The 26,653-nt window shown below is 37.7% G+C and overlaps 1 protein-coding gene and 2 pseudogenes across 1 annotated transcript in view; 2 read left to right on the top strand and 1 right to left on the bottom strand.

The window, feature by feature from the left end:
- Nucleotides 1-26,653, bottom strand: part of LOC133243974 (liprin-alpha-1-like) — a 333,694-nt gene that overhangs the window by 64,228 nt on the left and 242,813 nt on the right. The window lies entirely within an intron of this gene.
- On the top strand, nt 1,597-11,007 carry LOC133243963 (olfactory receptor 1165-like; annotated as a pseudogene).
- On the top strand, nt 24,247-25,177 carry LOC133243962 (olfactory receptor 1165-like; annotated as a pseudogene).

Here is a 26,653-nt window from a genome sequence, read left to right as displayed (position 1 = left end):
ATGTTTTTAGAAAACATATCATCCAAAATTTCTTTTTAGATTCAGTAATAAATATAAACATCTGAGAACATTGTATATTTGAAAAGCCAATGGAATCTGTTTTTTATCAATAGAATCAATAGTGTAAATATAAAATAAAGTTTATAGTACAAATTTTGTAAAGTATAAACAGTAAATATTGTAAAGTATAAACAGTATAATTATAATTTAGCAGCCATATGTTTAGAAACATAAGAATATATATATACCTTCATAAGAAAATTTTAAAAATTAAATATGGATTAATAAAAGATAAATCTATTGGTGTATAATTTCCCCTTGTGGATTTATATTTTATATCCACATAGATTTTTTTAATGGTGTTTTTTATTTTTTAAGATTAAATGAGTAAGGTTGATAATACAAATGCCCCAAGGCTTTAGGGAAACAATATACAATCAATATACCACTTGGGACAGAGTTCAGAGTTAAAATGTAATTAGTTGAATTGCAGTCATCAAGGCAGTACCTCAGTTATATTCTCTAGTTTTCACATGCCTAAGGTCATGGTGGCATATATTTGTGATAAAGCTTGGTGCCAGGATTTACTTTTCAGGCTTGATCTTATCTTTGGTATCTCTGAGTTTTCTTAACAGGTTGGAAAATCATAAAGTATGAAATAATTAATGAAAAATACTGGGCACTTTTACTACCCTTTTCAGGTGTGTTTCTATTAAGTCCTAAGCAGCAGCATTGCTGGAGTTCATTAATCTTAGCAAAGAGTTCTTCACTAAATGACTCATTCAAGTTCTTCTGTATTTAGGTGAGTTGACTCATGTCTCTTTTGTTTTACTTAAAAAAGAAAATACAAAGACCCAGTAATCTTTGTAGGAGACAGACACATGTGTAGAACAAGGTGTGCACAAAGAACCACGTTTTGGCTGAGAAGGTTTATGGAGTTATATTCCAATTCTTTCTTTCAAATAATTTGTATCCTAGTTTTCTCACTGGGTATCAACCATAAAGTCAGAAATGGAGAATTCTCCTTTTGGCAAAAGAAGGCCCACAAAGTGGGCCTTGTCTTCAAGATTTTCCTGTAATTTTCTAGAAATAAAGTGACAGTAACAGCCATATTTATAAATAATAGGCATATAACCTACAGTAATTGTGAGTGATAAATATGCAAGTTTGTCTGTATACAGAGGGGATGAAACAATGAGTCATGCCTATAAAAGAAGGTGGTAAAATAAAGCAAACATCATAAGAAAGAATAAAATAGGGAAATAAATTATAAAGAAATAGGCATGTACTATATAGCAGAGGTTGATAAATCCACCTTCACTAAGAAGGATGTATTAAGTGATAATGAGGTTGAATTTATAGATCCAAGCAGTTTTTGGAAAAGTCATATTGAATAATGTTAATGTTATACACTTGCTATTAACATTTATTTGGAATCTTAAAGTCACTGTTATATTAAACAATCATGGGAAATTATTCTCATAATCTTGCACAGAGCATTTTAAATTGAAGGAATGTGGCTGGAATAATAGTCATAATCAATCTTTGCAGTGCTGAGACCTTACAAAGTCTTGTTACAGAGGGTCTGTTGTGGACATGGTCCTTGGAAGGTATCTTTCTTACAAGTTCATCAGGTGGGAATCAGAGAAAGCTATAGTGTGGTGAGAAAACCTAGAGGAAAATAAGGAAAGGTGCATCTTAAACCAAGTGTTCTAATGAAATTCTACAGTGATTCTATTGTGTGGCTTCCAGAAGAAGGGATTTCTGCATTTTCTTCCCCAATGTGTCCACCAGTTGATAGATGTCCATGCTTGTGCTGGATTTTCACAAACATATCAGGTGTTTGAAATCATAACAATTATTCATAATTCTGATATATAAAAAGGTAAATATCTGTTCTACCAGTTCCAATCTAGTGATTTAAAATTTATATTACTATTCTTATCTTACTATAGAGGAAAAGTTACTGATTATTGTGATCAGTAATAATCAAGAAATATTCTGGTGTCCAATTTGAAATAGGTGTTTTCTAGCCACTTTTCTTTGGAAGAACTAAAAACTTAATTCAAAATGGCAGAGTATATATTTGATTCATTCTGAAGCCTATATGCTTTCTCCAGTACTTCTACAGTTCTTATTTTTGTCACCCAAACTCCAAAATCTGCCACAATGGAAAAAATGAGTTTTCTGTTCAATATTGTTTCAACTATTATCACAGGAAGCATAGCTCATATTTTGTTTTGAAACTTCTGATGAATAATACAATTGGCTATGAAGAATACATTTAAACATTTTCAAAATTAATTCAAGATAAGTGAAAAAGTTTAGTATGTCTTATAGCATAGCTACAGAATGGGTTGAGAATTTGGAATTACTAGGAATAAGAAAGGAATTGAAAGGAGATACAACAACCAAGAATATATTATTTTAACTTTTTTGCAGAGATGTTACAATTATACAAATTAGCATATAAGTTAATTGTCTCATAGCTCAGGAAGTGAGGCAGGTAAGAAACTGTGGAACCTAAAGACATGTTTTTCTCCAATACATGTAATTGGATTGTATATATCAGGTGTTTTCACACAGCTCAGAGTCACGCAAAGACAATGTCTCCTGAAAGTAACTGATAATAATGAGTTTTATTATTTGAAATAAAGCAGGAGCAATCTGTTTTAGTTCTTTGTTTTTGAAGATCATATACAATGAAAATTATTACTGGCTGTATAATTGACATACAAGTGAACATTAGCATGTGAAATAAAGCAGAAGTATAGCATTTACAGAAACACTGTAAACAGAGACCCAGTGAGCTTCCCAACATATTTTCTATTCTCTCACCTATTTCAAAGTTTAGTTTTTACTCTTCTGGATCAACATTGATACTTTGTCCACAGGAACCAAGCAAACCAGAGTGATAAGGTCACTTTCATTCTCTTGGGCTTCTCAGAATATCCTCAGCTCCAGCTGCCCCAGTTCCTGGTCTTCCTGACCATCTACACAGTCACTCTGCTGGGGAACCTGGGCATGATCCTGATCATGAAGTCCAGTTCCAGGCTCCACACGCCCAGGTACTTCTTTCTCAGCCACTTATCCTTCGTTGATTCCTGTTACTTGACAGTAGTTACACCCATGCTACTAGAAAACTTGGTTGTGGAAGACAGAACCATCTCCTTCACAGGATGCCTCATACAATTCTTCTTTGTCTGCATATTTGTGGTGACAGAGACATTCCTGTTGGCAGTGATGGCATATGACCGATTCGTGGCCATTTGTAACCCTCTTCTCTATGCTGTTGTGATGTCCCATGACTATGACTGGTTTTACCAAAGGTTTTAATAATTGATGGGTCATTGGATTGCTTTAAGTTTCCTTAAATGACTGATTGAGATTAAACATAAGTCTTGCCTTTCCTATTTGTGTCTTACTAACGGGCTTTCCTGGCTTCCCTGGTGGCTCAGACGGTTAAGTGTCTGACCGCAATGTGGGGAGATGTGGGTTTGATCCCTGGGTTAGGAAGATCCCCTGGAGAAGGAAATTGCAACCCACTCCAGTATTCTTGCCTGGAGAATCCCATGGACAGAGGAGCCTGGTGGGCTACAGTCCATGGGGTCGCAAAGAGTCGGACACGACTGAGCAACTTCACTCACTTCATTCAACGGGCTTCCCTGGTGGCTCAGACGGTAAAGTGTCTGACTCCAATGCGGGAGCCCCAGGTTCAATCCCTGGGTCGGGAATATCCCCTGCAGGAAGAAATGGCAACCCACTCCAGTACTCTTGCCTGGAGAATTCTATGGACAGAGGAGCCTGGTGGGCTACAGTCCATGGGTCGCAAAGAGTCGGACACGACTGAGTGACTTCACTTCAATCATGATTAAGGTTTATAAGCAGAAAAAAGGGAGGGGCTATGTGTTGTAGCTATAATTCAACAAATTAAATATTACATTTCCTTCCATGATTTAGAGCTTTCTATGAAAATTAAATATTTACCATAATGCTTTACACTAAATCATATGTCTTTTATTGTTTAGGAATATGCAGCAAAATTCCCGACCCTCTTTATGCATGGCAATAGAGTTAGGAATTTAACTTTTGTTTGTCATCCAAGGGTCATAACCAAATGTTCCTATCCAGTACAGGGAGCCCAGTCTGGTGGTCTCTGATTACTGGGAGGAATGGAATGAGGAGAGGGGAAGGAGCCTAGGAAAGGAGGGGATGCATGTATAATCATGGCTGATTAGCATTGTTGTATGGCAGAAACCAACACAGCACTGCAAAAATTAAAAAAAAAAATCAGAAACAAAAATAGTGTGCTGTGTATCTGTGTATCTTTAATAAAGACATTAAAGATATTCCCTCACATAAGGGAAATTCAGAATCAAAAAATGTAAAAAGCTTAAAAATATAAAATCTACTAGATTTAGTAAGAAATTATTAAAAGAGCTTTTGTTCACATTTATGAAAAGACAGTTTCTTGATCTGTGACACCTATCTGCATTCTTGCATATTCTACTAACATAGCATCTCCAGTCCTAAACATGGTACTCTTCCAATGTGATCATTACTGTGCAATATCTTGATTCATTTTTTTCTTTTCTTTTTTTAAATCAATTCTTCAATTCTTTAAAAGAAGTATTTTCCTATTATAATGTTCTAGTGAGGTTTATGTTTTCCCAAAGAAATTCAAGCAAGAAGTGGTAATTTGGGGGAAGACTTTCAAAGATGAGTATTTGGACAATATCTTTAGCCTTAAACACAGACCAAGCATCATGTGAATAGAAAATTGGTTTCCAATAATCAATGGTCTGTAGTAATATTATGGTTTATAAATTATCCTTTGTGGATGACTATAATAGAGTGTTCACTGAAACAAATGTCTTGAAAAATTGGGTGTCAAGTGGGCCTTAGAAAGCATCACTACAAACAAAGCTAGTGGAAGTGATGGAATTCCAGTTGAGCTATTCCAAATCCTGAAAGATGATGCTGTTAAAGTGCTGCACTCAATATGCCAGCAAATTTGGAAAACTCAGCAGTGGCCACAGGACTGGAAAAGGGCAGTTTTCATTCCAATCCCAAAGAAAGGCAATGCCAAAGAATGCTCGAACTACCGCACAATTGCACTCATCTCACACACTAGTAAAGTAATGCTCAAAATTATCCAAGCCAGGCTTCAGCAGTACCTGAACTGTGAACTTCCTGATGTTCAAGCTAGTTTTAGAAAGGGCAGAGGAACCAGAGATCAAATTTCCAACATCTGCTGGATCATGGAAAAAGCAATAGAATTCCAGAAAAACATCTATTTCTGCTTTATTGACTATGCCAAAGCCTTTGACTGTGTGGATCACAATAAACTGTGGACAATTCTGAAAGAGATGGGAATACCAAACCACCTGACCTGCATTTTGAGAAATTTGTATGCAGGTCAGGAAGCAACAGTTAGAACTGGACATGAAACAACAGACTGGTTCCAAATAGGAAAAGGAGTACGTCAAGACTATATATTGTCACCCTGCTTATTTAACTTCTATGCAGAGTACATCATGAGAAACTCTGGACTGGAAGAAACACAAGCTGTAATCAAGATTGCCGGGAGAAATATCAATAACCTCAGATATGCAGATGACACCACCCTTATGGCAGAAAGTGAAGAGGACCTCAAAAGCCTCTTGATGCAAGTGAAAGTGGAGAGTGAAAAAGTTGGCTTAAAGCTCAACATTCAGAAAACGAAGATCATGGCATCTGGTCCCATCACTTCATGGGAAATAGATGGGGAAACAGTGTCAGACTTTATTTTTTGGGCTCCAAAATCACTGCAGATGGTGACTGCAGCCATGAAATTAAAAGACGACTACTCCTTGGAAGGAAAGTTATGACCAACCTAGATAGCATATTCAAAAGCAGAGACATTACTTTGCCAATAAAGGTCTGTCTAGTCAAGGCTATGGTTTTTCCAGTGGTCATGTATGGATGTGAGAGTTGGACTGTGAAGAAGGATGAGCACCGAAGAATTGATGCTTTTGAATTGTGGTGTTGGAGAAGACTCTTGAGAGTCCCTTGGACTGCAAGGAGATCCAACCAGTCCATTCTGAAGGAGATCAGCCCTGGGATTTCTTTGGAGGGAATGATGCTGAAGCTGAAACTCCAGTACTTCGGCCACCTCATGCGAAGAGTTGACTCATTGGAAAAGACTGTGATGCTGTGAGGGATTGGGGGCAGGAGGAGAAGGGGACGACAGAGGATGAGATGGCTGGATGGCATCACTGACTTGATGGACGTGAGTCTGGGTCAACTCTGGGAGTTGGTGATGGACAGGGAGGCCTGTCATGCTGCGATTCATGGGGTCGCAAAGAGTCAAACATGACTGAGCAACTGAACTGAACTGATGAAGAATACTGTCATGAAAGTTGTGGTGATCACAAGAAATGGGAGAAAATGAGGTATGTGTTCTTTTGATTGTTCTGGGGAGCTTGCAGTAGGAAGTGACAAAATTCTGGGCATCAACACTTTGGCAAATATTACTTTGAAAGAAGTTTAAATATCTTATGGTAGCCCTAAAAGAATCTTCATTTTTATTAAGCCACGAAGAAAGTTCCCTAAATTTCTCAGTGGGAAAACTGTGTGTCAGGGAGTACATAGTCCTCAACATCATAAAATAATTTTCTTTATCACATGATCTGTGGCATTCTGCAATATTGTTGGCATTCCAGTCTATTTTGATATTTTCCCCAGTTGCTTGTTGGTGTCTGTTAAGATACAGTCTGATTTTGTATCAGACAAATGAAACACTTCTCCCTTTGAAAAACTTTTTTCAACAATCTGTCTTTAATAAATTAACAATTTATTTTAATATCTCTCTGGCTTAGACTCTTGAACCTCAACATTTTTCCTACAAATATTGTCCTGTATTTTAACTTGTCTTTCTTCTAATTTTTCTTTTGTTTTTCTTTCTCACTGTACTTGTTGTAGTTGTTTAAAAAATAACAAATTCTGTAAATAAAACTATTTAGTCATTTATTCTTTAAACGAGTATTTGGCACTTACCACTTTCACAAATCTTTAAATCTGAATTTGAAATAATTGTTTTTTTAACGAAAAAGATGCCATATCACAAATACTTAAGACATCCCTTTTTAAAAATATATTTACATAACGCAATCCCAACCTCTCTGTGGGAGCATGCACAATCTGGGCTTCTCTACCTAGAAGCACTGTCAAAGATTATGAAATTAAGGTTTTCAAGCTTTAACTAAATTACATATTGGAGGATAAAAACACTGTTTCGATCCCTGGTCTGGGAAGATCCCACATGTCACGTGGCAACTAAGCCTGTGCACCATGACTACCGAGCCTGTGTTCTGGAGCCATGAGCCAAAAATAAATAAATAAATATTTTAAAAAAAGAAAAAAGTTAGTATCATATACACAGTCCTTGCTTTAACTAAAACTAGCATGCAATTATGAACAAAATTTGGAAGAAAGGAATTTAGAACTACAAAGTAATACTCTATAGAATTAATAAACATTGCACTAATTATCTTTGGTCTACATGGACTTCAACTATCTTTATCATTTATATTTGATTTACTAATAAAAAGCATACTAAGAAATCTGTAAAATAGCAAAAAAGTAAAATACCAAAAACCTTCTATTTCAAGTGATTCTCTTTTAAAATGCTCCTTTGATTGGATTTATAAGCATATTTGTTGATTCCATCCCTGACAAAGCTTCAGGTGAAATATCAGGCCAACTGCATTGATGTGGTGATAACAGATGCTCAAACATGTAAGCAGATATTTTCTTTATTTCTTAGCCCTATATTAAAAATAGCTTACACTTATAAATGGGAACCTCAATTAGCTGCTGAGTTATAGGTTGCCCATTTGGCTAAATCTTCCAAAATTAGCTGCACCAGAATTGTCAATCCCTTTGAATAATTTGTGAATCTTTGTTTTCCAACACCCCTACATATGTGTATATCATTTCTGACACAGGAAACTGTGTGTGTGTGTGTGTGTGTGTGTTCAGTTGTGTCTGACTTTTTGAGACCCCCCTAGACTGTAGCCCTCCAGGCTCCTCTGTCCATTCAATTGCCCAGGCAAGAATACTGGAGTGGTTGCAATTTCTTCCTCCAAAGAAACTATGTAGTATCATCTTATTGGGTCAATATTTTATATGGCCTTTTTTTTTTCTTTCTTGATATGTGACATAAAGGAGTAGGTGAAGCAATCACATGGATGAATTAAAAATATTAGTGCTATGACCTCTGTGACTGTAGTACAGAAATATAGCTGGATCTATGGGAAACAGTAGAAACAGTGTCAGACTTTATTTTGGGGGGCTCCAAAATCACTGCAGATGGTGACTCCAGCCATGAAATTAAAAGACACTTACTCCTTGGAAGGAAAGTTATGGCCAACCTAGATGGCATATTCAAAAGCAGAGACATTACTTTGCCAACAAAGGTCTGTCTAGTCAAGGCTATGGTTTTTCCAGTGGTCATGTATGGATGTGAGAGTTGGACTGTGAAGAAAGCTGAGCACCGAAGAAGTGATGCTTTTGAACTGTGGTGTTGGAGAAGACTCTTGAGAGTCCCTTGGACTGCAAGGAGATCCAACCAGTCTATTCTGAAGGAGATCAGCCCTGGGATTTCTTTGGAAGGAATGATGCTAAAGCTGAAACTCCAGTACTTTGGCCACCTCACGCGAAGAGTTGACTCACTGGAAAAGACTCTGATGCTGGGAGGGATTGGGGGCAGGAGGAGAAGGGGACAGCAGAGGATGAGATGGCTGCATGGCATCACCGACTAGATGGACATGAGTTTGAGTGAACTCCAGAAGTTGGTGATGGACAGGGAGGCCTGGCATGCTGCAATCCGTGGGGTCACAAAGAGTCAGACATGACTGAGCAACCGAACTGAACTGATCAGCAATATCATCAGTCAGTCAGTTCAGTTGCTCAGTCATGTCTGCCTCTTTGTGACCCCATGGGCTGCAGAATGCCAGACTTCTCTGTCCATCACCAACTTCTGGAGCTTACTCAAACTCATGTCCACCGAGTCAGTGATGCCATTCAACCACCTCATCCTCTGTCAGCCCCTTCTCCTCCTGCCTTCAATCTTTCCCAACTTCAGGCTCTTTTCCAATGAGTCAGTTCTTTGCATCAGGTGGCCTCAAGGACATGTTCATTCTCCTTCTGCAGTTTCTTGACTGTTGCAAAAATAACAGATTATATTTCTTGCTATTATTATTAACTATATTTTGTAAGAATCATCAACTTTCTTATTAAAGGATGGGAAATGTTTAAACAAAATTTAGATTTTGATACAAAATGTGTATGCAGCATATTAGTGTTAGCAAGGAATCCATCAGAGAAATACACCAGGGATATCTGGCATTTGGTGAGTTGATTGAACCTAGGATCATCCTTTCACTCTGATCTGAGGGATATGGAATCCAGATTTTTGGCAGAGGAGACCTATATGAACTGAAAACAGCAATATACAGGCTAAATTCTACTTTTATTAGTCCCAGAACCATCGTGCATGTGTAGTTATATGTTTAACCCCAGAGAAATTTACTATTATATTTTTCTTTATGTGTTAAAAATGTTTAATCTTTCCCAGGCCACTTCTGCTGTTATCATTTGACTGCCATAACCCAATCAATGATTTGTCTAGTTTTTTTTTTTTTTTTATTTCCTTCTATGTAGCCCGTGTTCTCATATAATTATATTCTATCTTGGGGATATTTAGTACTCTAAGCATTATACTCATTCAGGAATCATTTATATATAATACTACTACTGATAAATACTATTCTTTCTTATTTCCCAGATAAAGAAACTGAAGTTCTAAAGGATAAAGCTAATTCCCCATATTCAAATTTACTCAAGTTTTCAAGCAAAGACTTCAGCCTGACACTTCAGAACATTCCTGGGTGTACACTGATCACACCACCTTCATTAGCTTAGGTTGAGCAATCTTGAGCTTCTTTCACTCCACCTTCTCGTGTTTCATTGCTCAATTTTAATTCTTCTTTATTTTTATCTTTTCAATCAAGATCCATGGTTCTGAGTGAAGGAAATCAGAGCTCTGTGATCATGTTCATCCTCTTGGGCTTCTCAGAATACCTGCACCTCCTGGCACCCCTTTTCCTGGTGTTCTTGACCATTTACACAGTCACTCTGGTGGAGAACCTTGGCGTAATAGTGATCATAAGGACAAGTCTCAAACTCCACACACCCATGTACTTTTTTCTTAGCCATTTATCCTTTTTGGATATTTGTTCTTCCAGTGTATTTACACCCAAACTCCTAGATATCTTGGTACTGGAAGACAGAGTTATCTCTTTCAAAGGATGCATGGCACAGTTTTTCTTTGGCTGTACATTTGTGATTACGGAGATGTCCATGCTAGCAGTGATGGCCTATGACCGGTTTGTGGCTGTTTGTAACTCCTGCTCTACACAGCTGCTGTGCCTCCTAAGCTCTGCAGCCCCCTGGTTGCTGGGACTTACACGTGGGGTGGAATGTGTTCCTTGACAATCACATGTCCTCTTTTGGAGCTGTCCTTCTGCCGTTCTATGTCATACATCACTTTGGCTGTGAGTATTCTGCCATCATCTCTGCTTCCTGTTCTGACACCCATTTCAGTCAACTGACATGTTTCATTTCTACACTCAATGAGGTGTGTGTAGCCTCCTGATTATCTTCACCTCCTACATTTTCACAGTTGTCACACTCATCAAGATGCCTTCAGCTGCTGGACTCCAAAAAGCCTTCTCCACCTGTGCCTCCCACCTGACCGCCATCACCGTTTTCCATGGGACTGTCCTGTTCCTTCATTGTGTACCAAACTCCAAAAGCTCATGGCTCCTCATCAGAGTAGCCACTGTGTTTTCTACTGTCATGATTCCTATGCTGAACCCCCTTATCTATAGCCTTAGGAATAAAGGTGTGAAAGAGACAGTCAGGAGTTTGAGAACTATGAAACTGCTTTCTCCCTCAATATAATTCAAAAGTCCAATAGGACTGAAAAACCACTTGAATTAAAGTCAAGCTGTGTATAACTCAAATAAATATGTTTATGTTCATATTATGCCTAATAATTTTCTTATATATTTCTGATGCTAGTTTACCTTTATTTTAAATAAATATATGATTATGTTCCAAATAAATTGTATGTTGCATTTTACATTTTTTTTTGATGGTCAGGAGGAGCTACAATCATTTCTTTTTTTTTTTTAATTAATTTTATTTTATTTTTAAACTTTACATAATTGTATTAGTTTTGCCAAATATCAAAATGAATCCACCACAGGTATACATGTGTTCCCCATCCTGAACCCTCCTCCCTCCTCCCTCCCCATACCATCCCTCTGGGTCGTCCCAGTGCACTAGCCCCAAGCATCCAGTATCGTGCATTGAACCTGGACTGGTATCTCGTTTCATACATGATATTTTACATGTTTCAATGCCATTCTCCCAAATCTTTCCACCCTCTCCCTCTCCCACAAAGTCCATAAGACTGTTCTATACGTCAGTGTCTCTTTTGCTGTCTCGTACATAGGGTTATCGTTACCATCTTTCTAAATTCCATATATATGCGTTAGTATACTGTATTGGTGTTTTTCCTTCTGGCTTACTTCACTCTGTATAATAGACTCCAGTTTCATCCACCTCATTAGAACTGATTCAAATGTATTCTTTTTAATGGCTGAGTAATACTCCATTGTGTATATGTACCACAGCTTTCTTATCCATTCATCTGCTGATGGACATCTAGGTTGCTTCCATGTCCTGGCTATTATAAAGAGTGCTGTGATGAACATTGGGGTACACGTGTCTCTTTCCCTTCTGGTTTCCTCAGTGTGTATGCCCAGCAGTGGGGTTGCTGGATCATAAGGCAGTTCTATTTCCAGTTTTTTAAGGAATCTCCACACTGTTCTCCATAGTGGCTGTACTAGTTTGCATTCCCACCAACAGTGTAAGAGGGTTCCCTTTTCTCCACACCCTCTCCAGCATTTATTATTTGTAGACTTTTGGATCGCAGCCATTCTGACTGGTGTGAAATGGTACCTCATAGTGGTTTTGATTTGCATTTCTCTGATAATGAGTGATGTTGAGCATCTTTTCATGTGTTTGTTAGAAATAATACATTATGGAAGTCAGAGTGATGAAAAGATATATATTGTTAGAGACTCACTCCTTATGCTACAGTTTATGTTGTGATTTGTAACACTGCTGCAAACACAGATGATGACTCTGTTTAGTGTCAGGGTTAGGGTTAGGGTTAAATTTGCACTCAGGTTCTCATAACTAACTTTTGATTCAGTTCTATAAAATGCAACTTTTAGCTTTTCTCAAAACTTTATTTTACTCCAGGTAAAATGAGGACTTTTGAGTTTGCATTATAAAAATATTACCTGATTTTAAGCAAGAAGATCCTGAAAATAATATCTAGTCTCTGTATGCATCACTAATTTTTTGAATACCAGTATAATATAGTTCAATAAAAGGTGTTTAAGATGATACTGAATACTGAGAAAAAGTTAAACGTATTTCTAAGGAGATATAATGATTACCCAGTGATAAATCCCAAGTTAAGAACTGCTCTATTTTCTCTTCTTCTGACATATATACTCATTCATGTCTCAGGTTTGCATTCATAATCCAAAGAAGAAGAAATGCTCTTTATCAATAATGAAGTATGAAAAAATTATAATAGATTAACAGATGTTTTTGAATAACTGGACCTAATCATGAATCTACCTCATTCAGTTTAATAAGTCTTTCTTATATTCCTTTGAAGTACCTGCCATTACCACATATTCTTTATGATAACTTTGAAGTAAATCTCACTATCCATTAGAGCAACTTCTGACATCTTTTCTTCCCTGTAAGTGGATCCTGTTTATCCTTGACTGTTTCATTTTCATACAGACTTCAGTATTTATTTTGTTCATTCTTTTATTTTTTTTTTATTTTTTTGAGTTAAAAACCTCCATCACCTCAAATTTATTTGCCTATGATAAGAAATTTTAACATCTACTCTCTTTGCAATTTTCAAATATACAATAAAGTGGTTAGCTATAGTCACTATATTCTACAGTTGGTTTTATTTTATTTTATTTTTTTAAATTTTATTTTATTTTTAAACTTTACAATATTGTATTAGTTTTGCCAAATATTGAAATGAATCCGCCACAGGTATACCTGTGTTCCCCATCCTGAACCCTCCTCCCTCCTCCCTCCCCATACCCTCCCTCTGGGTCATCCCAGTGCACCAGCCCCAAGCATCCTCTAAAATTTACATCATTTGTTCTTCAGCTCTGCATGTTCAAGCATGCTTGACTGTAGCCATGCCCTCTCTGCTTCAGTCATCTATACTCCTTTGTAATGATAAGATCATATTAACTGGTTTTTATTTTACCATTGTTTGAATTTATTTATTTTTATTTTTGGCTGTGCTGCACAGCATGTGAGATCTTAGCTTCCCAATCAGGGATAAAGCCTGTGCTCCCAGCAGTGGAAGCAAAGAATCTTAACCCCTGGACCACCAGGGAAATCCCACCATTGTTTTTATTGATGTGACTTTGCCATTTGATTCATTTCTCATTATCATTACTATGATTGATTCGGTTTCTGAGGGAAAAGAGAGACAACAAGGGCATGCTATATATGAGTTTGACATACTGATTTAAAAATAATCCAAACTTTATCTCTTTCTTTACTGATTAGGGGGGAAAATTGGCATAGGTAAAATTCTACAGGCATGGCAGATAAGAATATATTGTGAAGAATCATTATTAAGAGATTATAAATCTTAGTGAAATAAACACCTTCCTTGAAAAAACAGAGCATTCGATCTTATACAATAAAAATACAAAATCTAGGTAAAGTCTTATCTATTAAAGTAATGAATGTCTGTGTGTGCTTGGTCATGTCTGACTCTTTGTGACCCTATGGACTTTAGCCTGCCAGGCTTCTCTGTCCATGAGATTTTCCTGGCAAGAATACTGGAGTGGGTGGCCATGCTCTTCTCCAAGAGATATCCCTGACCCAGGATTGAACCCCCGTCTCCTGTGTCTTCTGTATTGCAGGTGAATTCTTTACCACTGAGTCACTGGGGAAGCCCAAAGTAATGGAATTTGTTTTCAAAAACTTCCTAACAAAGAAATCCTGTGCCCTGTTTATTATGTTGGTGAATTTCTCAAAACATTTAAGAAATATTGTCAATCATGCACAAATCTTTCTAGAGAACAGATTGAGAGGATACTTAACAATGCATTATATTCACTGAGTTTTTAACAATCAATTCAAACAAAGCTATTATAAGAAATAAATTTGTAGATCAATCTTTCTCATGAGGTTAGATAATGAATATTCAAGACAGAATATTAACACACTGGGTTTTATTCCAGAAAATGAAAAGTGGTTTAACAGTCATGAATTAATAACCACAAATCAGCATATTAAAACAAAAGGGAAGGTATATCATTCTTGCAATTTACAGTTCTAGAAAAATAATTTGGTTAAATACAAAACTCATTTCATTCTGAATGGATGACTTTTCTCAACTCACATTTAATAAAATTTTTATTAGCTATAAGAAACTTTAAGTAATCCTCATATTAACTACTGAAATTACTGTGACTAATTTTAAAATACTTTGGCTGTAATACTATGTATATATCTAAACCTACATCTCCCCAAGAATGTACAAATCCAAAGGCAGTCCCCTAGAGTTTTAATTGAAAAGTTCATATTTCCTTGATGGCTGTGACAAATATTTCTAGTATCCATGTGTTGAATAGAAATTAACCTCTTCCTGATAAGAGTGTGGGTGGCTCAAATGGTAAAGAATCCACCTGCAAGGCAGGAGACCTGGGTTCAATCCCTAGATTGGGAAGACTCCCTGGAGAAGGGAATAGTCAGCCATTACAGCAGTCTTGCCTGGAGAATTCCATGGACAGAGGAACCTGGTGGACTACAGTCCATGGGGTCCCAAAGAATCAGGCATGACTGAGTGGTTAACACTTTCACTTTCTTGTTAAAGTATAGAATGTCAGAAATAGGCTATCATTGTGAAAAATATGGCCTGTTTACCATGAATACTAGAAATAGCTTGCCTTTGGTGTAATTAAGGTATTCAGGGATTACAGCTTAGCTATCAATAGTTTATTTTTAATCTTTATGCTTGCAGGAGACCTGCATTCGATCCCTGGGTTGGGAAGATACCCTGGAGAAGGAAATGGCGACCCACTTCAGTATTCTTGACTGGAGAATTCCATGGACAGAGGAACCTGGTGGGCTACAGGCCATGGGGTCACAAGAGTTGGACACGACTGAGAGACTAACACACACACATACATGCATGCATGAATAAGTCTTGCAAATTATACTTTAAAAAGTCATTTTTATTTGCTCACCATTAGAATACAATGATGCAATTGATATTTTTATATATACTCATTTATGCACCACTAATGCATTCTGTTATTATTTTTTCATATTTTGGTTGCAAATTCCTTAGAACTTTCTATATACAGAATCTAGCTGGCAAATAAAGACAGTTTTACTTTCTACTTTCCAGGAATTATAATTTTCTTTCCTTATTCAGCAAAAAGTTAAAATAAGATGTTGAATAAAAGTGGTTGAGGACATTAGTTTTTTGGTTGTTTTTATACACAGGGTTAGGAGAAAATTAAGTTATTTTACTTTATGTAGGATTTCTTTTCTGTTTTCTGCTTTTACATTAAACATAATGCTAGCTAGAGGTACTTTTGTAGATGATCTTTATCACGTTGAAGGAATTTTCTTACATATCTTGTTTGCTGCTATACAGGTAATTGTTTTGGTTCCTCCCCTCCCCCTCGAGTCATTATTTATTTTCCTATCATATACTGTGATATTTTATTTTCTAATATTTTATTCAGTATTTCTGTAATGAAGTACATTAGTTATCTTGATCTTTTTTTTTTTTTTTTTTTTTACAACATCTTTGTCTGGTTTTGTTGTTGATGGTTGTTGGTTAGTTACTAAGTCATATCTCTTTTACAACCTCATGGATGATAGCCTGCCAAGCTCCTCTATCCATGGGATTCTGGTTTTTTCTGCCAAATATCCGTGAGTTCAACTGATTTCGCAGGTGATTCTGACAGAGGTTCTAAGAAACCTCTATGATAGAAACCAAAGATTTGTTGGTGGGGTGGATTGCCATTTCCTTCTCCAGGGGATCTTCCTGATCCAGGGATAAAACATGTGTCCTCTGCCTGTCAGATGGATTCTTTACCTCTGAACCACCAGGGAAACCCATGAAACACCAGAGATGTCCCAAAACTCAGAAAATGATCAGAAATATTGGTGGTGGCTCCTCCTCACTGTAGGGGACACCCACACCCTTTCTTTCCTGGTGTGCCTCTCTGCCTTGCTTCGATCTTAACTAAACAGTTTCTCTGCCTGCTCTCCCACTTGTGCTATGTCTCTAAAAATAAACTTTGTACCTTCATTTACAATTTTTGCCTCCTTGAGAAATGCATTTTTTACTGGGGACAAAAATATATATATATATATATATATATATATATATATACTGATGGTTGCCAGTAACCCGCATGTCAGCTATCAGTTTTTAAACTATAGAGTTATGATTCACACATTCTAAACTAATCATTTTCAGGTTTTGCACTTTGTTGATTGAATTGTCTTTGCCTCTTCAACCAAATCCTGAGCTTCCGAAGGTCAGGAAGGAGGCCAAAGAATTCTATCATTGTACTTGCACAGCGCTGGGTTCTAGATATTTGTAGCTGAAAATCAAATCCAGAAATCTTTGGTTTCTATCATAGAGGTTTCTTAGAACCTCTGTCAGAATCACCTGCGAAATCAGTTGAACTCATGGATATTTGCCAGAAAAACCCAGGAATGTTCATTTTAAACAAGCCTCTTGGAATATTCTTATGTACATGGATGTTTGGGAATTAGAACTCTGTCACATACAAATAAACACAATCCTAAGTACATGTTTCACACAAGGTATAGGCAAGATAGTAACAGCATCAAGTTTAAATAACATGTCTTATTTCCTCCTCTAGCCCCTCCTCCCCTTCCTGTCTCAATCATCCTCCTGGAGCAAAATCCTAATCAAGTCCTTCTTTCAACTAAAACCTTCCCAATTGTGAGACTATAAAACCCATGATTATAAGCTTATCCTTTAAGAATCTTTATGGCCCAGTTGCAATCAAAAGACATAACTTTTTAACTAAGAGCACGAATTCTTGAGTAGCAATTGTGTTATGATCTGTTATTTTTAATCAATTTATCTATCAGATGATTGATTTTATGTATCATTTTAAACATCAGAATTTTAGTTTTGCTCAATCCCTTATTTCTATTTCACTGTCCATTTTCTATTTTTGATCACCATTCTCATCTTTTCCTCCTTCTATTTACTGTGAGATTAAAAACTATGTTTGCTTTCTTATCTTCTTATAATGGAATCACAAATCATCAAATTTCTTCTCTTAAGTAAAACATTCAAGCAAGTAGGTGCTATTTTAAATAGAATGAGGTATAAATGGAAAGATTACAAAGATGTTGACCTCATGAGTGACAAGTAGAAGTCTAAACTAGTCCTTAAGATTCCCCACCATTTGGTGCACACATGTATCTTCAACTAGCCATTCAATTACACATTAATCTGGGAGCTGCTGGCAAATACTTTTAAATTATAACTAGTTTTAAATCAGTTGATCATGGGAAAAGAAAGACTATCCTGATTGGTGTGTCTCATATAATCCGTTGATTTGTTAAAAACACTTGAATCCCTCTTTAAAGAGATGTGTGAATTATAAGAGGGTGTTGAGAGATTTGAAGTGTGAGAGTGACTTGAGCAGAGAAAACAAAGCAGATACCTAGAAGTGGATTCTAGGAACTGTGAATAACCCCAAAACAGATGTCAAGGAAATAAGACCTTATTCCCACAACTTCAAGGAACTGCATTATTCCAACAACATGAATGAGCTTGGAAGAGAACCAATTTCTAGATGAGAAACTTGATGACACTTTGATTTCAGCCTTGTGATAACTTGAAAAGAGGGACCAGGTGTATTGTGCTTAACTTCGGGCATACAAAATTGTGAATTAATAAATGAGTATTTTTCAAGCCAGTGAATCTGTAGCAGTTTATTATGATGAAATAGACCAGAAGGCAATGGCACTCCACTCCAGTACTCTTGCCTGGCAAATCCCATGGACAGAGGAGCCTGGTGGGCTGCAGTCCATAGGGTCGCTAAGAGTCGGACACGACTGAGCGACTTCCCTTTCACTTTTCACTTTCATGCATTGGAGAAGGAAATGGCAACCCACTCCAGTGCTCTTGCCTGGAGAATCCCAGGGACGGGGGAGCCTGGTGGGCTGCCATCTATAGGGTTGCACAGAGTCGGACAAGACTGTAGTGACTTAGCAGCAGCAGCATACCACATAATTCAGCAAACCTATCAATTGCATTATCAAAAAATGTATATTCAACAAGTTTTAATAATACAGGGAAACATTGGGATACAATAATAACTGCAAATGCCATAATATCATATTTCTATTCAGAGTGATATTGAATGTGTTTTTTGCAAATATAGATGTTCAAATAAGAAAACTTAGAGGAAAGACTGAAATAAACATAACATTATTCTTGGTCTATGGGAACAACACTATGCTTGGTCTATTGGACAGTAATTGTGATTTTCTCTTTCTGAATTTTGCAATTCACGTCTTCCATGATAAATATAAACAGGTTGATTGCTAGTGCTATTTTTCTAAGATGAGAAGATAAACATGCTCAAGCTACCTGTATGATTTAATGATTTAAAATAAATTATATTTTAAATGAGGAATACGGGATTTTTTTTAAATTGTCTTGTTTGTAGCTCATGGAAAACACCCCAATCAAAATTCTCTGGGGTGTGAATCCCCAGGTCACTGAGGTAGATGTAAATATACAGCATGACCACTAAGTTTAGTTTACAAGTATCGCTTACCCTTGAGAGTGTCTCTATTTTTTAATGAGAAAAAAATGTAATTTTCTTGATGACTTTACTGAAATATACTTTGGAAGAGGTTACAATACTCTTATTACAACAATTTTAATTAAATGTAAGTATTTTTGTTAAATACTTTTCAAGATTCTTATTTAAATTAAAGAAGTCTTCAGTAAATCAGTCTATAAAGACTATATGGCTTCTGATGAGTTGTTTAAGTGATTTACTTTCATTCTGATGTGGGAAACTTTGAAATTAACAATAATTTTGGCAGAGAAGCACCTATGCAACCCCAGTAGCAATGAAATGGTACTCATTTAATTCATTAAAGGGTAAGAATACAAGATATTGAACTTATTTCTTATATCTTTAATATTCATGGGATGTATTTAGTTTTGAACTTTGCTTATATAGCTGAATGATGTCCTTGGTGGACATTCAAGTAGTAGTATTTGTTTTCAGTTAAAAATAATTTAAAAATTAGGGAAATATTAAAAAGAAATCTATAAAATCATAAAGAAATATGCCAGACTTTGCATTAATTTTTTTGAGTTTAAAATCATTCAGGTGAAAGCAAGTTGGAGCAGTAGAGTAAATTTGAGTTCTGAATTAAACCCCAAAGTAGTCTGAAATATGTTGCCTGGTATTTGATATTAAAAGGTATTTATGCTTTTATATACCAAAATGTGTGCATTTTGTGCACAAAAATAAAAATTCCTGCAGTGAGTAAAATGAAAGAAGTAGCTATCAAGCAATCTAGGTAATGCAGCGATACTGTGCATGCCAAGTCGCTTCAGTCCTTTCTGACTCTTTATAAACAATGCTATAGCCTGCCAGGCTCCTCTGTCCATGGGATTCTCCAAGCAAGAATACATACACACTTCCAGGGGATTTTCCGAACCCAGGGATAGAACCCGTGTCTCTTATGTCTGCTGCATTGGTAGTTTAGTTCTTTTAGAGATCACAGAAATCCAGACAGAAGCATTCAGTTTGCAGGTAACTTGTATGGAGATGATTTTGAATATGGAAGTGAAAGGCAAAGGAGAAAAGGAAAGATATAAGCATCTGAATGCAGAGTTCCAAAGAATAGCAAGAAGAGATAAGAAAGCCTTCCTCAGCAATCAATGCAAAGAAATAGAGGAAAACAACAGAATGGGAAAGACTAGAGATCTCTGCAAGAAAATCAGACATACCAAAGGAACATTTCATGCAAAGATGGGCTTGATAAAGGACAGAAATGGAATGGACCTAACAGAAGCAGAAGATATTCAGAAGAGATGGCAAGAATACAAAGAAGAACTGTACAAAAAAGATCTTCACACCCCAGATAATCACGACGGTGTGATCACTGACCTAGAGCCAGTCATCCTGGAATGTGAAGTCAAGTGGGCCTTAGAAAAATCACTACGAACGAAGCTAGTGGAGGTGATAGAATTCCAGTTGAGCTATTCCAAATCCTGAAAGATGATGCTGTGAAAGTGCTGCACTCAATATGCCAGCAAATTTGGAAAACTCAGCAGTGGCCACAGGACTGGAAAAGGTCAGTTTTCATTCCAATCCCAAAGAAAGGCAATGCCAAAGAATGCTCAAACTACCGCACAATTGCACTCAACTCACACGCTAGTAAAATAATGCTCAAAATTCTCCAAGCCAGGCTTCAGCAATATGTGAACCATGAACTTCCTGATGTTCAAGCTGGTTTTAGAAAAGGCAGAAGAACCAGAGATCAAACTGCCAACATCCGCTGAATCATGGACAAAGCAAGAGAATTCCAGGAAAACATCTATTTCTGCTTTATTGACTATGCGAAAGCCTTTGACTGTGTGGATCACAATAAACTGTGGAAAATTCTGAAAGAGATGGGAATACCAGACCACCTGATCTACCTCTTGAGAAATTTGTATGCAGGTCAGGAAGCAACAGTTAGAACTGAACATGGAACAACAGACTAGTTCCAAATAGGAAAAGGATTATGTCAAGGCTGTATATTGTCACCCTGCTTATTTAACTTATATGCAGAGTACATCATGAGAAAAGCTGGACTGGAAGAAACACAAGCTGGAATCAAGATTGCCAGGAGAAATATCAATAACTTCAGATATGCAGATGACACCACCCTTATGGCAGAAAGTGAAGAGGACCTCAAAAGCCTTTTTTTTTTTTTTTTTTGCAGTTATTCCTTCTTTCACTTTTTTTGTATAAAAATTTATTCATTGTCTACTTTCTTCCAATAAACGTTCTAGGCTCTGAAGATACACTGGTAAACAAGATAAGCAAAGGCCCCTGGTCACCTGGATATATTTTAATGGGAAAAGACGGCAAACAAGTAAATAAAAAAATGATTAAGGCTATTTCAGAAATAATAAGTGTTATGAGAACATAGAACAGTGACACATAGGTAGAAATATAGATTGAATTAAGAAAGACTAAGTGGGAGAGGTAACAAGAGAGTTAAGACCAGAATATCTAAAGGAAATAGGAGCTATAATTTTTTTTTCTTTTTTTTTTTTTTCTGAACCCTCCTCCCTCCTCCCTCCCCATACCATCCCTCTGGGTCGTCCCAGTGCACCAGTCCCAAGCATCCAGCATCGTGCATTGAACCTGGACTGGCATCTCGTTTCATACATGACATTTCACATGTTTCAGTGCCATTCTCCCAAATCTTACCACCCTCTCCCTCTCCCACAGAGTCCATAAGCCTCTAGATGCAAGTGAAAGTGGAGAGTGAAAAAGTTGGCTTAAAGCTCAACATTCAGAAAACGAAGATCATGGCATCTGGTCCCATCACTTCATGGGAAATAGATGGGGAAACAGTGGAAACAGTGTCAGACTTTATTTTTTGGGCTCCAAAATCACTGCAGATGGTGATTGCAGCCATGAGATTAAAAGATACCTACTCCTGGGAAGAAAAATTATGACCAACCTAGATAGCATATTCAAAAGCAGAGACATTACTTTGCCAACAAAAGTTCATCTAGTCAAGGCTATGGTTTTTCCTGTGGTCATGTATGGATGTGAGAGTTGGACTGTGAAGAAGGCTGAGTGCTGAAGAATTGATGCTTTTGAACTGTGGTGTTGGAGAAGACTCTTGAGAGTCCCTTGGACTGCAAGGAGATCCAACCAGTCCATTCTGAAGGAGATCAGCCCTGGGATTTCTTTAGAAGGAATGATGCTAAAGCTGAAACTCCAGTACTTTGGCCACCTCATGCAAAGAGTTGACTCATTGGAAAAGACTCTGATGCTGGGAGGGATAGGGGGCAGGAGGAGAAGGGGATGACAGAGGATGAGATGGCTGGATGGCATCACTGACTCGATGGACGTGAATCTGGATGAACTCCGTGAGTTGGTGATAGACAGGGAGGCCTGGCGCACTGCAATTCATGGGGTCACAAAGAGTCAGACACGACTGAGCGACTGAACTGAACTGAAGCATTTGAGCATGATTTTAAACTAAGATTGAATGAAAATTAGTCCTGAAGGATGGCTGTAGGTAGGCTAAATAAAGATAGCTGCTGAGTAGATGGGTGGTAGCTAGCAATTAAGATGGGAGTGTATTTTGAAGAATATGTTCACTTTCCCCTAATTAAATTTTTCACAGCCTTAACCTTGGATGGAAAAGAAATTATAGAGATACACACAAGGACAGGGAAAAATGGACAAAACAAAGCTCATGCCTTGATGGCTTGAGACATTAATGAAAATGTGTGGCTAAGAAGGAAACATTAGAAAATAATTAAGTAAGAAAAAGATTTCCTCCGTGTATGCATTTTTTATACTTCTTAGTCACTATTTGCACCATTTCAGACTTCATAAAATTATAGGCAGTGCTACATTGTAGAATATTTTGAGGTCAAATATTTCAAATTGAAAGTAAACATGAAAAACAGCATTAGAAATACAAGAGAAGAAACTAAATTTGGTGGGGGCCATTTATTACATGTGAAATTAAAGTCTTAAATGTTTTAGAAAATAATTAAAGTTGGACTTCCCTGATAGCTCAGCTGGTAAAGAATCCGCCTGCAATGCATGGGACCCCAGTTCGATTCCTGGGTCAGGAAGATCTGCTGGAGAAGGGATAGGCTACCCACTCAAGTATTTCTGGTCTTCCCTTGTGACTCAGCTGGTAAAGAATCTGCCTGTAATGTGGGAGACCTGGGTCCAATTCCTGGGTTGGGAAGAACCCCTGGAGCAGGGAATGGCTACCCACTCCAGTATTCTAAACTAAATTTGGTGGTTGGGGGGCATTTATTACATGTAAAATTAAAGTCTTAAATGTTTTAGAAAATAATTCACTAATTTAAGTTATATTTTATACATAATTGTGTAGTAAAAACAAATTCTTATAATAGAATTATATTCTATAGGTAAGGTTTCAGACAGCTTAACTTGTCAGAGACATATTAATAAGTGACTGAGGTTAATTTGAAGGCAAGTTAAATTTGACTTGATTAAAGAGTCTAGAATGTTAACAAGACATCATTCATATTCTCTAGGAGATACAATATGTGACTTTTTACCAAGGTTTGGCCAGTTGGTGAAATCATTAAGGGAATGTAAACCTGAGGCTTCTCTGATGAGGTGGTGCTGGATCTCTCAGTTGTGTGACTGGCGACTCCATGGCCTATAGCCCTCCAGGTTCCTCTGTCCATCAGATTTCACCAGCAAGGATACTGGAGTGGGTTGCCAGTTATTTCTCCTGGGGATATTCCTGACCCAGGGATTGAACTCATGTCCCTTGCATCTCCTGCACTATCAGGAGGATTCTTTACCATCGCACTACCTGGGAAGCCTCTCTCTGATTGGAGAGCACTAAGGAAAAGTGAGAGAAAAACAGGACATCTTGAGCAGTTAGAATGCCCTGAACAAACATAAGAATTTGCAAGCACAATCAACAGTTCAATTAAATGAAGCTAAAGAAAAGAATTCTCCATGTGGAGAAAAGGGAGACAGAGCTGGGAGAAATTCAAACAAGGACATATTCTGAGTCACCGTGACACTCAGCTCTTCCCAGTCCATCCTCTCCTTGCCTTTCCATCAGAAGCGGACTTGCATGCTCCACACCTGTAGACACACAGTATACCATTTGGGCTCCACCTGTCTTATTCGTATTCCTGGGAAATCCCAGACTTCACCACTGCAGACCAGTCCCCTGTCCAGACTGGGGGAAAAAAAAGTACCCTCCATTTCTGTCATGTCTGGTTGCTTAGGGTGAACTCTGGTTTTCTCTGGCAGAAACCATAGTGATGGATGAGAGAAATCAGAATCACCTTCATCCTCTCAGGCTTCTCAGAATACCCACAGCTCCAGGTGCCCCTATTCTTGGTCTTCTTCACTGTCTACACAGTCTCTGTGGTGGGGAACCTGGGTATGATTGTGACCATCAGAATCAATCCCAAACTTCACACCCCCATGTAATTCTTTCTCAGCCATCTCTCCTTTCTTGATTTTTGTTACTTTTCTATAACCACACCCAAACTCTTAGGGATCTTGGTTGTGGACACAAGGACTATCTCCTACATGGGTTGCATGCTGCAGTTCTTCTTTGGTTGCACACTTGTGATTACGGAGATGTTCATGTTAGCAGTGATGGCCTATGACCAGTTTGTGGCTGTTTGTAACCCCCTGCTCTACACAGTTGCTGTGTCTCCTAAGCTCTGCAGCCTCCTGGTCACTGGAACCTACACATGGGGTGGAATGTGGTCCTTGACAATCACATGTTCTCTTTTGGAGCTGTCCTTGTATGGTTCTAACATCATACATCACTTTGGCTGTGAGCATTCTGCAATTGGCTCTGCCTCTTGCTCTGACTCTTACTTCAGTCAGATGACATGTTTTATCATTTCTACTCTCAATGAGGTGTGTCACCTCCTGATTATTCTCGCCTCCTATGTTTTCATAATTGTCACATCATCAAGATGCCTTCAGCCGGTGGACTCCGAAAAGCCTATTCCACCTGTGCCTCCCACCTGACTGCCATCACCATTTTCCATGGGGTCATCCTTCTTCTCTACTGGGTACCCAACTCCAGAAGCTCATGGCTCTTCATCAAAGTAGCCACTGTGCTTTTCACAGTAGTGATCCCCATGCTAAATGGGGGTCTTACCACCAGAAAATTAGTCAACACCAAAATGTCTTCTCACCTAATGTAATTTTGAATGAGAAAAGAGATAGAGGAGAGCACTTTCTTAAATGTACTTTACACAGTGTGTTGATGGTTATTACATTTTTCTTCAAATGTGTGCTTATTCGCTGATTAGTGTGATCTTTGAGACCCCTTCTCTGTCCATGGGGAATCTCCAGGGAAGAATACTGGAGTGGGTTGCCATGCTCTCTTCCAGGGGACCTTCCCAAGCCATGGATGGAACTCATGTCTCCTGAAGTGCATGTTGATTCTTTAGTGACTGAGACACAATATATGTATATATATATATATATATATATATATATATATATATATATATATCATATTATATATATATATTATATACAAGAGATTGTATATAATATATATATGTGATTTTTATAATGTGATTTTTAAACTGCAATGTGATTTTAAAATGTCAACTTCCCTTTAAAAGAAAAAAAGAAATAAAATTATGTTTATGTCTCACTTTAAGAGTGTTATAGGCTAAATAATGATCATCTAACACTGTCCATGAACTTCCCTGGTGGCTCAGATGGTAAAGAATCCCCCTGCAAAATGGGAGACCTGGGTTCTTTCCCTGGGTAGGGAAGAGCACCTACAGGAGGACGTGACAACCCACTCCAGTATTCTTGCCTGGAAAATCCCCATGGACAGAGGAGCCTGGTGGGCTACAGTCCATGGGGTCACAAAGAGTCGGATAAGACTGAGTGACTAAGCACAGCACATCAAAAGGTTGTCCACATCCTAAAATCCTCAGAATTTGCAAATGATTTCTGTTCCATGTCTTCTTTCTTTTTTTTTTCCCTCTTTCTTTCATTTCCTTTCTATTTTTCTCACTCTCAAATTATGAAATGTGATAAATAGACAAGTAATTCTGTATAATAGTCTTATATGTTGCTTTCTCCAAGAAATTAAAGACATTATCAGCTCTTTACAGCATGTCTGTAAGCATTTTTCTAGTCACTGTGCCTCTCTGATGCCTCTAGGAGCAAACTTCATTGCTGCGTTCAAAACTTTTTCTTCTAAACAGAGAATAGGTTCAGTTCAGTTCAGTTGCTCAGTTGTGTCTGACTCTTTGTGACCCCATGAATCGCAGTGTGCCAGGCCTCCCTGTCCATCATCAACTCCCGGAGTTCACTCACACTCACATCCATCGAGTCAGTGATGCCATCCAGCCATCTCATCCTCTGTCGTCCCCTTCTCCTCCTGCCCCCAATCCCTCACAGCATCACAGTCTTTTCCAATGAGTCACCTCTTCACATCAGGTGGCCAAAGTACTGGAGTTTCAGCTTCAGCATCATTCCCTCCAAAGAAATCCCAGGGCTGATCTCCTTCAGAATGGACTGGTTGGATCTCCTTGCAGTCCAAGGGACTCTCAAGAGTCTTCTCCAACACCACAGTTCAAAAGCATCAATTCTTTGGCACTCAGCTTTCTTCACAGTCCAACTCTCACATCCATACATGCCCACTGGAAAAACCA

This window comes from Bos javanicus, unplaced genomic scaffold (genome assembly GCF_032452875.1).
Source record: "Bos javanicus breed banteng unplaced genomic scaffold, ARS-OSU_banteng_1.0 tig00001692_1, whole genome shotgun sequence".
Lineage (NCBI taxonomy): Eukaryota > Metazoa > Chordata > Mammalia > Artiodactyla > Bovidae > Bos > Bos javanicus.
Note: the sequence above shows the minus strand (reverse complement) of the source record. Positions and strands in the feature narration are given on the sequence as shown.